Source organism: Tachyglossus aculeatus, chromosome 10 (assembly GCF_015852505.1).
Source record: "Tachyglossus aculeatus isolate mTacAcu1 chromosome 10, mTacAcu1.pri, whole genome shotgun sequence".
In the NCBI taxonomy this organism is placed as follows: Eukaryota; Metazoa; Chordata; class Mammalia; order Monotremata; family Tachyglossidae; genus Tachyglossus; species Tachyglossus aculeatus.
In genome coordinates this window covers 52,988,522-53,001,689 of record NC_052075.1, presented here as the reverse complement: position 1 = coordinate 53,001,689, position 13,168 = coordinate 52,988,522, and the positions used below count along the sequence as shown (strand labels likewise).

At 52.1% G+C, this 13,168-nt stretch overlaps 1 protein-coding gene across 1 annotated transcript in view; it reads left to right on the top strand.

Annotated features, from left to right (window-relative positions):
- Positions 1–5,597: 5,597 nt before the first annotated feature.
- NCKAP5L (NCK associated protein 5 like) overlaps positions 5,598–13,168 on the top strand; it is a 30,951-nt gene continuing 23,380 nt past the window's right edge. Inside the window, exon 1 of the mRNA XM_038752035.1 lies at positions 5,598–5,680. The gene's annotated coding sequence lies outside the window, so the exon portion shown is untranslated. The remainder of the gene's footprint in view (positions 5,681–13,168) is intronic.

Genomic DNA, 13,168 nt, shown 5'->3' with positions numbered 1-13,168 from the left:
TGTTAGTATGTTTGGTTTTGTTCTCTGTCTCCCCCTTTTAATAATAATAATAATGATTATTAATAATAATAATAATGATGGCATTTGTTAAGCGCTTACTATGTGCAAAGCACTGTTCTTTTAGACTGTGAGCCCACTGTTGGGTAGGGACTGTCTCTAGATGTTGCCAACTTGTACTTCCCAAGCGCTTAGTACAGTGCTGTGCACACAGTAAGCGCTCAATAAATATGATTGATTGATTGATTGCCCACCCGCCTTCTCCTTGAGGCCTTCCTGGATCAACTCTGTGCCCCCGGTTAACCACCCGGCCCCTCCCCTTTACTGATTGTCTACACATGCAGGCTTGAGCCTCAGTTTCTCAGTTTCTGAGATCTTTAAGCCCAGCTCGGATTCTCCCATTTGAGTGACTTCCCAAGGGGCTAGGGGTTCAATCAATCAATCAATCAATGGTATTTATGGAGCACTCCCTGTGCAGCGAGCACTGTACCTAGCGCTTGGAAGGGTACAGCGTTACAGTGGGTAGGTATGTTCCTGGCCCACAATGTGGAAGCGCTCAATAAATACCACCGACCGGGTTCATTCAATCAATCAATCGTATTTATTGAGTGCTGCAGAGCACTGTACTGAGTGCTTGGGAAGTACAGTTCAGCAATCCGCCGTGAATGCACCGTGCTTCCCTGGGCCCAGCTGGGCTGCCCACCCCGACACCCGCCGTCCCCTTCTGCTTATGTCTGTCCATCCCGGCGGCCCACCCCCGGCCCTCCCCTGCTCTCCACCTCCCCGACCCGAGACTCCAAATAAAACATTTTCCTTGAAAATTCCTTTCCCTCCTCATGTTTCCTTCCTTTTTTTATCCCGAAGCGGGGAGTGGCGAGGGGTGACGTCTCATCTCTGTCCGGCTGCCAGGACGCCAGGGTCATGGTCAGTCTTTTGTAGACTCCTCTCTGCCCCCCCCCAAAAAAACTGCATCTCCCACCCCAATCAATCAATCAATCAATAGTATTTATTGAGCGCTTACTGTGTGCAGAGCACTGTACTAAGCGCTTGGGAAGTACAAGCTGGCAACATATAGAGACAGTCCCTACCCAACAGTGGGCTCACAGTCTAGAAGGGGGGTCCCCAGAGGTTGGGCGTGGGAGGCGGGGGGCGTGGAAAGATGTAACCAAGACCGGACCGGAGGGGCAGTAATGCCGCTTTGGCTTAGCACTTTGGCAGAGAAGCAGCGTGGCTCAGTGGAAAGAGCCCGGGCTTTGGAGTCAGAGGTCATGGGTTCGAATCCCGACTCCGCCACGTCTGCTGTGTGACCTTGGGCAAGTCACTTCTCTGAGCCTCAGTGACCTCATCTGTAAAATGGGGATGAAGACTGTGAGCCCCATGTGGGACAACTTGATCCCCCACGTCCCCCTCTCCATCCCCCCATCTTACCTCCTTCCTTTCCCCACAGCACCTGTATATATGTTTGTACATATTTATTACTCTATTTATTTTACTTGTACATATCTATTCTATTTATTTTATTTTGTTAGGATGTTTGGTTTTGTTCTCCATCTCCCCCTTTTAGACTGTGAGCCCACTGTTGGGTAGGGACTGTCTCTATATGTTGCCAACTTGTACTTCCCAAGCGCTTAGTACAGTGCTCTGCACACAGTAAGCGCTCAATAAATACGATTGATTGATCCCCCCAGCGCTTAGAATAGTGCTCTGCACATAGTAAGCGCTTAATAAATGCCATCATTATTATTATTATTATTATTATTACTATTATCCACCTCCTCCCACCCCTGCCTGGAGCCTCCCTGCTGCCCCTCACCCATCTTTAGTTAACCCCATCAACTCAGCAGAGTTTAGAGGAAAGAGCCCGGGCTTGGGAGTCAGGTGTCCTGGGTTCGAATCCCGGCTCTGCCACTTGCCAGCTGTGTGACCTTGGGTGAGTCACTTCACTTCTCTGGGCCTCAGTGACCTCATCTGTAAAATGGGGACGAAGACTGTGAGCCCCACGTGGGGCAACCTGATTCCCTTGTGTCTACCCCAGCGGTTAGAACAGTGCCCGGCACATAGTAAGCGCTGAACAAATACCAACGTTATTATTATTATTAACTCACCACACCCAGCGGGGATGGGGGCGGAGGGGGGAGAGCCTGTAAGGCCCAAAAACTTGGGGAGACTTGGGAAGGGTCCTGAGAATGGGCCTATCTTGCTGCCAACCCCTTGCCCACGTCCTGCCTCTGGCCTGGAACGCCCTCCCTCTTCAAATCCGATAGACAGTTACTCTCCACCCCCTTCAAAACCTTACTGAGGGCACACCTCCTCCAGGAGGCCTTCCCTAGGTCCCCCCGTTTCCTCTTCTCCCCCTCCCACCCTCCTGCATCATCCTGACTTGTTCCCTCTGGTCCTGCCCTCTCCCAGCCCCACAGTACTCATGTACCTCTCTGTCATTTATTTTTATATTGATGTCTGTCCGCCCCCCTTCTAGACTGTAAGCTCGCTGTGGGCAGGGAATGTGTTTATTATTGTATTATACTGTCCCGAGCGCTTAGTACAGTGCTCTGCACACAGTAAGCGCTCAATAAATACGACTGAACTGAAAAAAATGGAATTAGGCATCCAGTGGAGGCAGGGGTCTAAGCCTGGGGAGAGGGGACAGAGTTTGGGCCTATCTTGCTGCCAACCCCTCGCCCACGTCCTGCCTCTGGCCTGGAATGCCCTCCCTCTTCAAATCCGACGGACAGTTACTCTCCACCCCCTTCAAAGCCTTACTGAAGGCACACCTCCTCCAGGAGGCCTTCCCTAGGTCCCCCCCGTTTCCTCTTCATCATCAATCGTATTTATTGAGCGCTTACTGTGTGCAGAGCACTGTACTAAGCGCTTGGGAAGTACAAGTTGGCAACATATGGAGACGGTCCCTACCCAACAGTGGGCTCACAGTCTAAAAGGGGGAGACGGAGAACAAAACCAAACATACCAACAAAATAAAATAAAGAGAATAGATATGTACAAGTAAAATAAATAAATAAATACATAGAGTAATAAATCTGTACAAACATATATACATATATACAGGTGCTGTGGGGAAGGGAAGGAGGTAAGATGGGGGGGATGGAGAGGGGGACGTGGGGGAGAGGAAGGAAGGGGCTCAGTCTGGGAAGGCCTCCTATTCTTCCCCTCCCACCCTCCTGCATCATCCTGACTCGTTCCCTCTGGTCTTTCCCTCTCCCAGCCCCGCAGTACTTATGTACCTATCTGTCATTTATTTTTATATTAATGTCTGTCCCCCCCCCCCCACTTCTAGACTGTAAGCTCGCTGTGGGCAGGGAATGTGCTTATTATTGTATTATTCTGTCCCGAGCGCTTAGTACAGTGCTCTGCACACAGTAAGCGCTCAATAAATAATAATAATAATAATAATGATGGCATTTGTTAAGTGCTTACTATGTGCAAAGCACTGTTCTAAGCGCTGGGGGGATACAAGATGATCAAGTTGTCCCATGTAGGGCTCACAGTCCTAATCCCCATTTTACAGATGAGGTAACTGAGGCTCAGAGAAGTGAAGTGACTTGCCCAAGGTCACACAGCAGACATGTGGCAGAGGCGGGATTTGAACCCGTGACCTCTGACTCCAAAGCCCGGGCTTTAAATGGAATTAGGCATCCAGTGGAGGCAGGGGTCCAGGCCTGGGGAGAGGGGACAGAGTTTGGGTTAGAGATGGCTGGGGGAGAGGGGGGTAAGGAGAGAGAGGGGACTGAGACATATCAATCAATCAATCGTATTTATTGAGTGCTTACTGTGTACAGAGCACTGTACTAAGCGCTTGGGAAGTCCAAGTTGGCAACAGATAGAGATAGTCCCTACCCAACAGCGGGCTCACAGTCTAAAAGGGGGAGAGAGAGAACAAAACCAAACATACTAACAAAATAAAATAAATACAATAGATATGTCCAAGTAAAATTAATAAATAAATAAATGGAGTAATAAATATGGACAAACATATATACAGATGAGGTAACTGAGGCACAGAGTCACCCAGCTGACAATTGGCAGAGCTGGGATTTGAATGCATGACCTCTGACCCCAAAGCCCGGGCTCTTTCCACCGAGCCACGCTGCTTCTCAATCCATTGAGACGAGTTATCACTCCATCAACGCACCCAGGCTCAAATACCCCAATTATTATTATGACATCAATGCGCCCAGACCGCACAGATCTCCAAGCACAGATAGGGGCTCTTGGGTTCACAAGCACACGGAGGAGACAGACAAGGCGGCCGTCCCCGGACTCGTGGGAACACCGGTGCATGCACATCCCTGCAGATTTTCAGATACGGCCCAGGCGTCAACGCACCCTCGGTCACCCTAAGCACCCTAAAATCAGTGAGATGCAGCGTGGCTCAGTGGATAGAGCATAGACTTCATTCATTCATTCAATCGGATTTATTGAGCGCTTACTGTGTGCAGAGCACTGTACTGAGCGCTTGGAAAGTACAAATCGGCAACAAAGATGAGAGGTAGAGGCACTGGGAAGAGACAGGCATGGGGGGTGAGGGAGATATAGGAGGAAATGGGGATTTCCTCTGTAAAATGGGGATTAAGACTGTGAGCCCCACGTGGGACAACCTGATCACCTTGTAAATTCCCCAGCGCTTAGAACAGTGCTTTGCACATAGTAAGTGCCTAATAAATGCCATTATTATTAAATAAAGCTAGATCATCATCATCATCAATCGTATTTATTGAGCGCTTACTATGTGCAGAGCACTGTACTAAGCGCTTGGGAAGTACAAATTGGCAACATATAGAGACAGTCCCTACCCAACAGTGGGCTCACAGTCTAAAAGTCTAGATGCACATCGTTAACAAATGATGTGCTTGGCGATCCTCCCACCCGCCCACCCTCGGCCTCATAGCATATGTACATATGTATATATGTCTGTACATATTTATTACTCTATTTATTTTATTTGTGCATATTTATTCTATTTATTTTATTTTGTTAATATGCTTTGCTTTGCTGTCCATCTCCCCCTTCTAGACTGTGAGCCCACTGTTGGGTAGGGACCGTCTCTCTATGTTGCCAACCTGGACTTCCGAAGCGCTTAGTCCAGTGCTCTGCACACAGTAAGCGCTCAATAAATACGATTGACGATGGGGCGGGGGGCGGGGCGCGCGGGCCGGGCCGGCCGCCGATTGGCTGAGCGGACGAAAGGGGGCGTGTCCGTGGGCGTGGCCAAGGGGGCGGGACCAAAAGGGGCGTGGCCAGTGGTGGGGAAACGTCAGGGGGCGAGGCCAAGGGAGGTTCAGGGGGCGGGACCAAAGGGGGCGTGGCCAGTGGTGGGGAAGCGTCAGGGGGCGTGGCCAAGGGAGGTCCAGGGGGCGTGGCCAAATGGGCGTGTTTGGGGGCGGGATAGAGGGGCGTGGCCAATGGTGGTGACCAATGGGAGTGTCCGGGGGCGGGATAGGGGGGCGTGGCTAATGGCGTCGACCAATGGGCGTGTCCGGGGGCGGGGTCGACGGGGCGTGGCCATTCCCGGGCAGGCCTGGCCTCTTTAAAGCGCCTGCCATCGTGCGGCGGCGGACCCCCGCCCGTCCCTCCGCCCGTCGGTCGGTCGGTCAGTCGGTCCGTCCGTCGGTCCTGCCGCTCGCCCCCCACGCCCGGCCCGGCCCGGCCGCCATGGCCCCCGACCCCGGTGAGTCCCCGCCCTTCTAACCGGATAGTAAGCGCTTATTATTAACCCGCTCGAGGCTGCAGAGGTAGGGGGGAGGGGGGAAAGGAACGGCCCTTATAGGCCCCCCCCCACCTCCCCCGGGGGTCCTGCCGCGGCCCCCCCCCCCACGCCCTCGCGCATGCTCCGGGGGGACCCGGAAGGGAACGTTGAAGGGGAGGGGGATGTTCCGGCCTCGAATCCCCCCCCCCCCCCCGCCTTGTTTCTGCCCCTCGCCTAGGCCTCAAGAGGCCCGGGAGCCGGGGGAGCCCCCCGACCCTTCCTTCTGCTTTAGCCCCGTTCCCCCTCCCCCCGCTCGTTTCGGGGCGCGGGAGAGGACCCGTCCCCGTCCCCCCAAATAAAAAGATCCTGCTTGGGCGGAGGTGGGGGGATCCGGGAGCCGCTGCTAAGGCCCGCGGGGAGAGCAGAGGGAGGCCGAAATGGGGGGGTGGGGGGCTGCCCCGAGGTGACCCCGGGGGGCCTGGAGGGGCGGGAGGACGATCCGAGCTGGGGACCCGGGCCCGGACTTAGGCCAAAACTCCAGCCCCCGGCCCTGGCCTTGAGGGTGCCGGCAAATCCGTTTAGTACAGTGCTCAGCACACAGTAAGCGCTCAATAAATACGATTGATTGATTGATCCGTTTATCCCCAGAACAACGAACTTGGCGGCCTTGTCCGGCCCTGTTGGTCCCTGTCCGGCCCTGTCGATCCCTGTCCATCCCTCTCGGTCCCTGTCCGGCCCTGTCCATCCCTGTCGGTCCTTGTCCATCCCTCTCGGTCCCTGTCCATCCCTGTCGGTCCCTGTCCATCCCTGTCGGTCCCTGTCCATCCCTGTCGGTCCTCGTCCATCCCTGTCGGTCCTCGTCCATCCCTCTCGGTCCCTGTCCATCCCTGTCGGTCCTTGTCCATCCCTCTCGGTCCCTGTCCATCCCTCTCGGTCCCTGTCCGGCCCTGTCGGTCCTTGTCCATCCCTGTCGGTCCCTGTCCGGCCCTGTCGGTCCTTGTCCATCCCTGTCGGTCCTTGTCCATCCCTGTCGGTCCCTGTCCGGCCCTGTCGGTCCCTGTCCATCCCTGCCGGTCCCTCTCGGTCCCTGTCCGGCCCTTGTCCATCCCTGTCGGTCCCTGTCATCATCATCATCATCATCAATCGTATTTATTGAGCGCTTATTATGTGCAGAGCACTGGACTAAGCGCTTGGGAAGTACAAATTGGCAACATCTAGAGACAGTCCCTACCCAACAGTGGGCTCACGGTCTAAAAGGGGGAGACAGAGAACAAAACCAAACATACTAACAAAATAAAATAAATAGAATAGATAGGTACAGCCCTTGTCCATCCCAGTCGGTCCCTGTCCGGCCCTTGTCCATCCCTCTCGGTCCCTGTCCGGCCCCGTGGGTCCCTGTCGGGCCCTGTCGGTTCCCGTCCATCCCTGCCGGTCCTTCTCGGTCCCTGTCCACCCCCGTGGGTCCCCGCCCGGCCCTCGGGAGCGGCTGCGGCCCTTCTGACGCCCCGCCGGGACCGGGGGGCCCCGGGGGAGAGACGAGGGGAGAGGCCGAGGCGTTAGGCCTCGTGCGGGCCGGCGGGGACCCGAGGCCGGACCGATGGACCGGCGGATTAAGGCGGCGGAGGCCGCCCCCTCCCTCTCCCTCTCCCTCTCCCTCTCCCTCTCCCTCTCCCTCTCCCGCTCCCCCTCCCGCTCCCCCTCCCGCTCCCCGCGGCGGCGGGGCCCGCCCACGCAAGACACCCCGGGGCCCCGGCTGCCGTCGGGACTTGTTTTAGGGTCGGGGGCCCAAGGCCCGTGCATGCCGGCCCGGGTAGGGCACCTTTACCCCTCCCTCTAGCCCCATCGAAGAGCCAGTAATAATAATAATAATGATGACATTTGTTAAGCGCTCACTGTGTGCCAAGGGCCGTTCTGAGCGCCGGAGGGGGGGGCGGGAATCCAAGGTGATCAGGTTGTCCCACGTGGGGCTCACGGTCTTAATCCCCATTTTACAGGTGAGGGAACCGAGGCTCAGAGAAGTGAAGCGACTTGCCCAAGGTCACACAGCGGACATGGGGGGGGGAGCCGGGAGCTCAAAGATGGTGGGGGGGAACAGCTCCCCTCCCACCCACCCCAGCCAAACGGCAGCGACTGCATCCCAGACCCCCACTTTTCACCAGCGTGGAGGGAGGGCTGGGGGCTTACTTGTCCCTCGGCAGAGGTGTATGAAGGCCGGGTGCCCTCCAAACCCCTCGTTTCTGGGGTCGGGGCCGGGGTCACCCGGTCTAGAGGAGCATCCTTTCTGCCCCCCTCTCCTGCTCTCCCTTAATGGGTTTTAGCCTAGCCTCATCCGAGGTAGCACGATTAGCAGCGGGAAGGAATGAAGTGAGACTTCAGGAATAACTTCCATATTGTGGGAATAACGGGCAGAACTTCCCTCCCAGAGTCCCCCCAAGAGCAGGGTGGAGCTGGCTTGCTGATAAACCTCCCTCCCCTCCCCACAAAAGAAAAACCTTCCTGATTTTCTCCAATGCCCTCTGCAACTTTCACTGGGCCTAAAGACCCCCAGAGCTTGAAATACTGGATTAGGGTGCTTGGCACATAGGAAGCGCTTAACAAATACCATTACTGTTATTATTATTATTTGGGGGGGGGGTGTTTTGCATAAATTTGCGTGCAAATGTCACAGCTACATTGAAGCAAATGAACACCCCAGCTATCCTAGCTGCCACACCCATGCAGGGCCTGGATTTCCAGACCAGAGGTTGGTTTCTGGGTGGTCCGTGGGCCCGGTGGCTGTGCTGTTCTACCCCTTACCTATCCCCCTTCTCCCCAAAACCCTTCCCCTTTCACTATATTTCACTTTGTACCCCCCCCAGCACTTAGAACAGTGCTTCGTACATAGTAAGCGCTTAACAAATGCCAACATTATCATTATTATATTTAGGAGAAGCAGCGTGGCTCAATGGAAAGAGCCTGGGCTTTGGAGTCACAGGTCATGGGTTCAAATCCCGGCTCCGCCAATTGTCAGCTGGGTGACTTTGGGCACTTCTCTGGGACTCAGTTCCTTCATCTGTAAAATGGGGATTCAGACTGTGAGCCCCCCGTGGGACAACCCGATCACCTTGTAACCTCCCCAGCGCTTTGAACAGTGCTTTGCACATAGTAAGCACTTAATAAATGCCATCATTATTATATTTAGGTGACGATTTGCATAATCGGCATACGCTCTGTAGTTGTCTGTGCTGTCACGGCTTATGTCTTGTAGGGTTTGACTGGGCTGGGTTTTGATTTCCTTCCCCGCCGCCTGCCTTTCCTTCCCCTCCCCGCAGCCCCTCACTGCCCCAGTCCTGCACCTTGTGCGTAGGGCAGCATTCCCTTCAAGGCCCTGCTGAGAGCTCACCTCCTCCAGGAGGCCTTCCCAGACTGAGCCCCTTCCTTCCTCTCCCCCTCGTCCCCCTCTCCATCCCCCCATCTTACCTCCTTCCCTTCCCCACAGCACCTGTATATATGTATATATGGTTGTACATATTTATTATTCTATTTATTTATTTTACTTGTACATTTCTTTCCTGTTTATTTTATTTTGTTGGTATGTTTGGTTCTGTTCTCTGTCTCCCCCTTTTAGACCGTGAGCCCACTGTTGGGTAGGGACTGTCTCTATGTGTTGCCAATTTGTACTTCCCAAGCGCTTAGTACAGTGCTCTGCACATAGTAAGCGCTCAATAAATACGATTGATTGATTGATTGATTGAAGGCAAACCGAGCAGCTGGAGGGAGCGACAGCCCCCACACCCTCCACAGCTAAAGCCCTGGCCTGGGAGCCAGAATAATAATAATAATAATAATAATAATGGCATTTGTTAAGTGCTTACTATGTGCAGAGCACTGTTCTAAGCGCTGGGGGGATACAAGGTGATCAAGTTGTCCCACGTGGGGCTCACTGTCTTAATCCCCATTTTACAGATGAGGTCACTGAGGCTCAGAGACGTTAAGTGACTTGCCCAAGGTCATTCATTCATTCAGTCGTATTTATTGAGCACTTACTGTGTGCAGAGCACTGGACTAAGCGCTTGGGAAGGACAAGCTGGCAACATATAGAGACGGTCCCTACCCAACAGCGGGCTCACAGTCTATAATAATAATAATAATAATAATAATAATGGCATTTAAGTGCTTACTATGTGCAGAACACTGTTCTAAGCTCTGGGGGAGATACAAAGTGATCAAGCTGTCCCACGTGGGGCTCACAGTCTTAATCCTCATTTTACAGATGAGGGAACTGAGGCTCAGAGACGTTAAGTGACTTGCCCAAGGTCATTCATTCATTCATTCATTCAATCGAATTTATTGAGCGCTTACTGTGTGCAGAGCACTGGACTAAGCGCTTGGGAAGGACAAGTTGGCAACACATAGAGATGGTCCCTACCAAACAGCGGGCTCACAGTCTATAATAATAATAATAATAATAATAATAATAATAATGGCATTTGTTAAGTGCTTACTATGTGCAGAGCACTGTTCTAAGCGCTGGGGGGGATACAAGGTGATCAAGCTGTCCTACGTGGGGCTCACTGTCTTAATCCCCGTTTTACAGATGAGGTCACTGAGGCTCAGAGACGTTAAGTGACTTGCCCAAGGTCATTCATTCATTCAATCGTATTTATTGAGCGCTTACTGTGTGCAGAGCACTGGACTAAGTGCTTGGGAAGGACAAGTTGGCAACATATAGAGACAGTCCCTACCCAACAGCAGGCTCACAGCCTAGAATAATAATAGTAATAATAATAGTAATAATAATAATAATGGCATTTGTTGAGTGCTTACTATGTGCAGAGCACTGTTCTAAGCGCTGGGGGAGATACAAGGTGATCAAGCTGTCCCACGTGGGGCTCACAGTCTTAATCCCCATTTTACAGAGGCTCACAGTCTTAATCTCCATTTTACAGATGAGGTAACTTAGGCTCAGAGACATTGTGGCTTGCCCAAGGTCATTCATTCAATCGTATTTATTGAGCGCTTACTGTGTGCAGAGCACTGGACTAAGCGCTTGGGAGGGACAAATTGGCAACATATAGAGACGGTCCCTACCCAACAGCGGGCTCACAGTCCAGAATAATAATAATAATAATAATGGCATTTGTTAAATGCTTACTATGTACGGAGCGCTGTTCTAAGCACTGGGGGAGATACAAGGTGATCAAGCTGTCCCACATGGGGTTCACAGTCTTAATCCCCATTTTACAGGTGAGGTAACTGAGGCTCAGACGTTAAGTGACTTGCTCAAGGTCATTCATTCATTCATTCATTCAATCGTATTTATTGAGAGCTTACTGTGTGCAGAGCACTGGACTAAGCGCTTGGGAAGGACAAGCTGGCAACATATAGAGATGGTCCCTACCCAACAGCGGGCTCACAGTCTAGAATAATAATAATAATGGCATTTGTTAAATGCTTACTGTGTGCAGAGCACTGTTCTAAGCGCTGGGGGAGATACAAAGTGATCAAGCTGTCCCACGTGGGGCTCACAGTCTTAATCCCCATTTTACAGATGAGGTAACTGAGGCTCAGAGACGTTAAGTGACTTGCCCAAGGTCATTCATTCATTCATTCGTATTTATTGAGCACTTACTGTGTACAGAGCATTGTACTAAGCGCTTGGGAAGTACAAATTGGCAACATATAGGGATGGTCCCTACCCAACAGCGGGCTCACAGTCTAGAAGGGGGAGACAGACAACAAAACAAAACATCACACAGCAGACTTGTGGTGGAGGCGGGATTCGAACCCATGACCTCTGACTCCAAAGCCCGTGCTCTCTCCACTGAGCCATGCTGCTTCTCTGAATGTCACGCGTTCTAATCCCGGCTCCGCCACTTGTCTGCTGTGTGAGCTTGGGCGAGTCACTTCACTTCTCTGGGCCTCGGTTACCTCATCTGTAAAATAATAATTTTGGTATTTGTTAAGCGCTTACTATGTGCAGAGCACTGTTCTAAGCGCTGAAGCACTGTTGTAAGCGCTGGGGATCGAGACTGAGCTTCACACAGGACAGGGACTGTGTCCAACTCAGTTTGTTGGTTTCATTCATTTATTCATTCAGTCGTATTTATTGAGCGCTTACTGTGTGCAGAGCACTGGACTAAGTGCTTGGGAAGTACAAGTTGGCAACATATAGAGACGGTCCCTACCCAACAACGGGCTCGCTTAGTACGGAGCCTAGCACATAGTGCTTAACAAATACTGTCATTTATTAAGGACCTGGGTTCTACTTCTGCTTGTCTGCTGCGTGATCCCGGGTGAGTCGGTTCACTTCTCTGTGCCTGTTACCTCGTTTGTAAAATGGGGGTTAAGACAAGGAAAACGGCCAGTGTCCAACCTGATTAACTTGGCATCTACGCCGGCGAGCAGTACAGTGTCTGGCACACCGTAAGCGCCTAATAAGTACTATTTAAAAAAAAAAAAAAAGACCAGTGGCCCCAGCCCTGGTTACACTCTCACAGGGGAAGCAGCGTGGCTCAGTGGAAAGAGCCCGGGCTTTGGAGTCAGAAGTCCTGGGTTCAAATCCCGGCTCCTCCAGTTGTCAGCTGGGTGACTTTGGGCAAGTCACTTCTCTGGGCCTCAGTTACCTCATCCGTGAAATGGGGATGAAGACTGTGAGCTCCCCGTGGGACAACCTGATCACCTTGTAACCTCCCCAGCGCTGAGAACAGTGCAAGCTTGGCACATAGTAAGTGCTTAATAAGTATTATTATTATTATTATTATTATTATTATTATTATTATTATTATTATTATTATTATTATTATTATTATTATTATTATTATTATTATTATTTGGGCCCCAGTGGGGCTGGAGGTGAACCTGGAGTAAACTCAAAATGGGTTTTAGTCCCACTAGATGGGGAGTACCTGCCGGGTTGCCTTTGTGGGTTGTTGGGAGATGCAGTCCCAAAAGCCCAGGGAACTCACCGCACCCTGGGGAGAGCTGGCAAATTCCCGAATAACGGGCGAGGGGGTCCGAGCCTGACCCAGCCCCGCGAGGGTTTGGCACTCAGCTTCTGCCCTTGACGAACCCCCTTGGTGATGGGCGAGGTGAGACCCATCCCCAAGAGACCTAGTGCTGAGACCCCCCCACGTCTCCCCCACTGGAAAAAAAAACCCAAACAAACCTCACAGTGTCTCCCCAAGCCAGGCAAGGAACAGATTTGAAAAATAGTATAATAATAATTGGGGTGTTTAACTGCTTACCATGTGCCAGGCACTGTGCTAAGCACGGCTTTGGAGTCAGAGGTCAATCAATCAATCAATCGTATTTATTGAGTGCTTACTGTGTGCAGAGCACTGGACTAAGCGCTTGGGAAATACAGGTTGGCAACATATAGAGACAGTCCCTACCCAACAGTGGGGTCACAGTCTAAAAGGGGGAGACAAAACCAAACGTACTAACAAAATAAAATAAATAGAATAGGTATGTACAAGTAAAATAAATAAA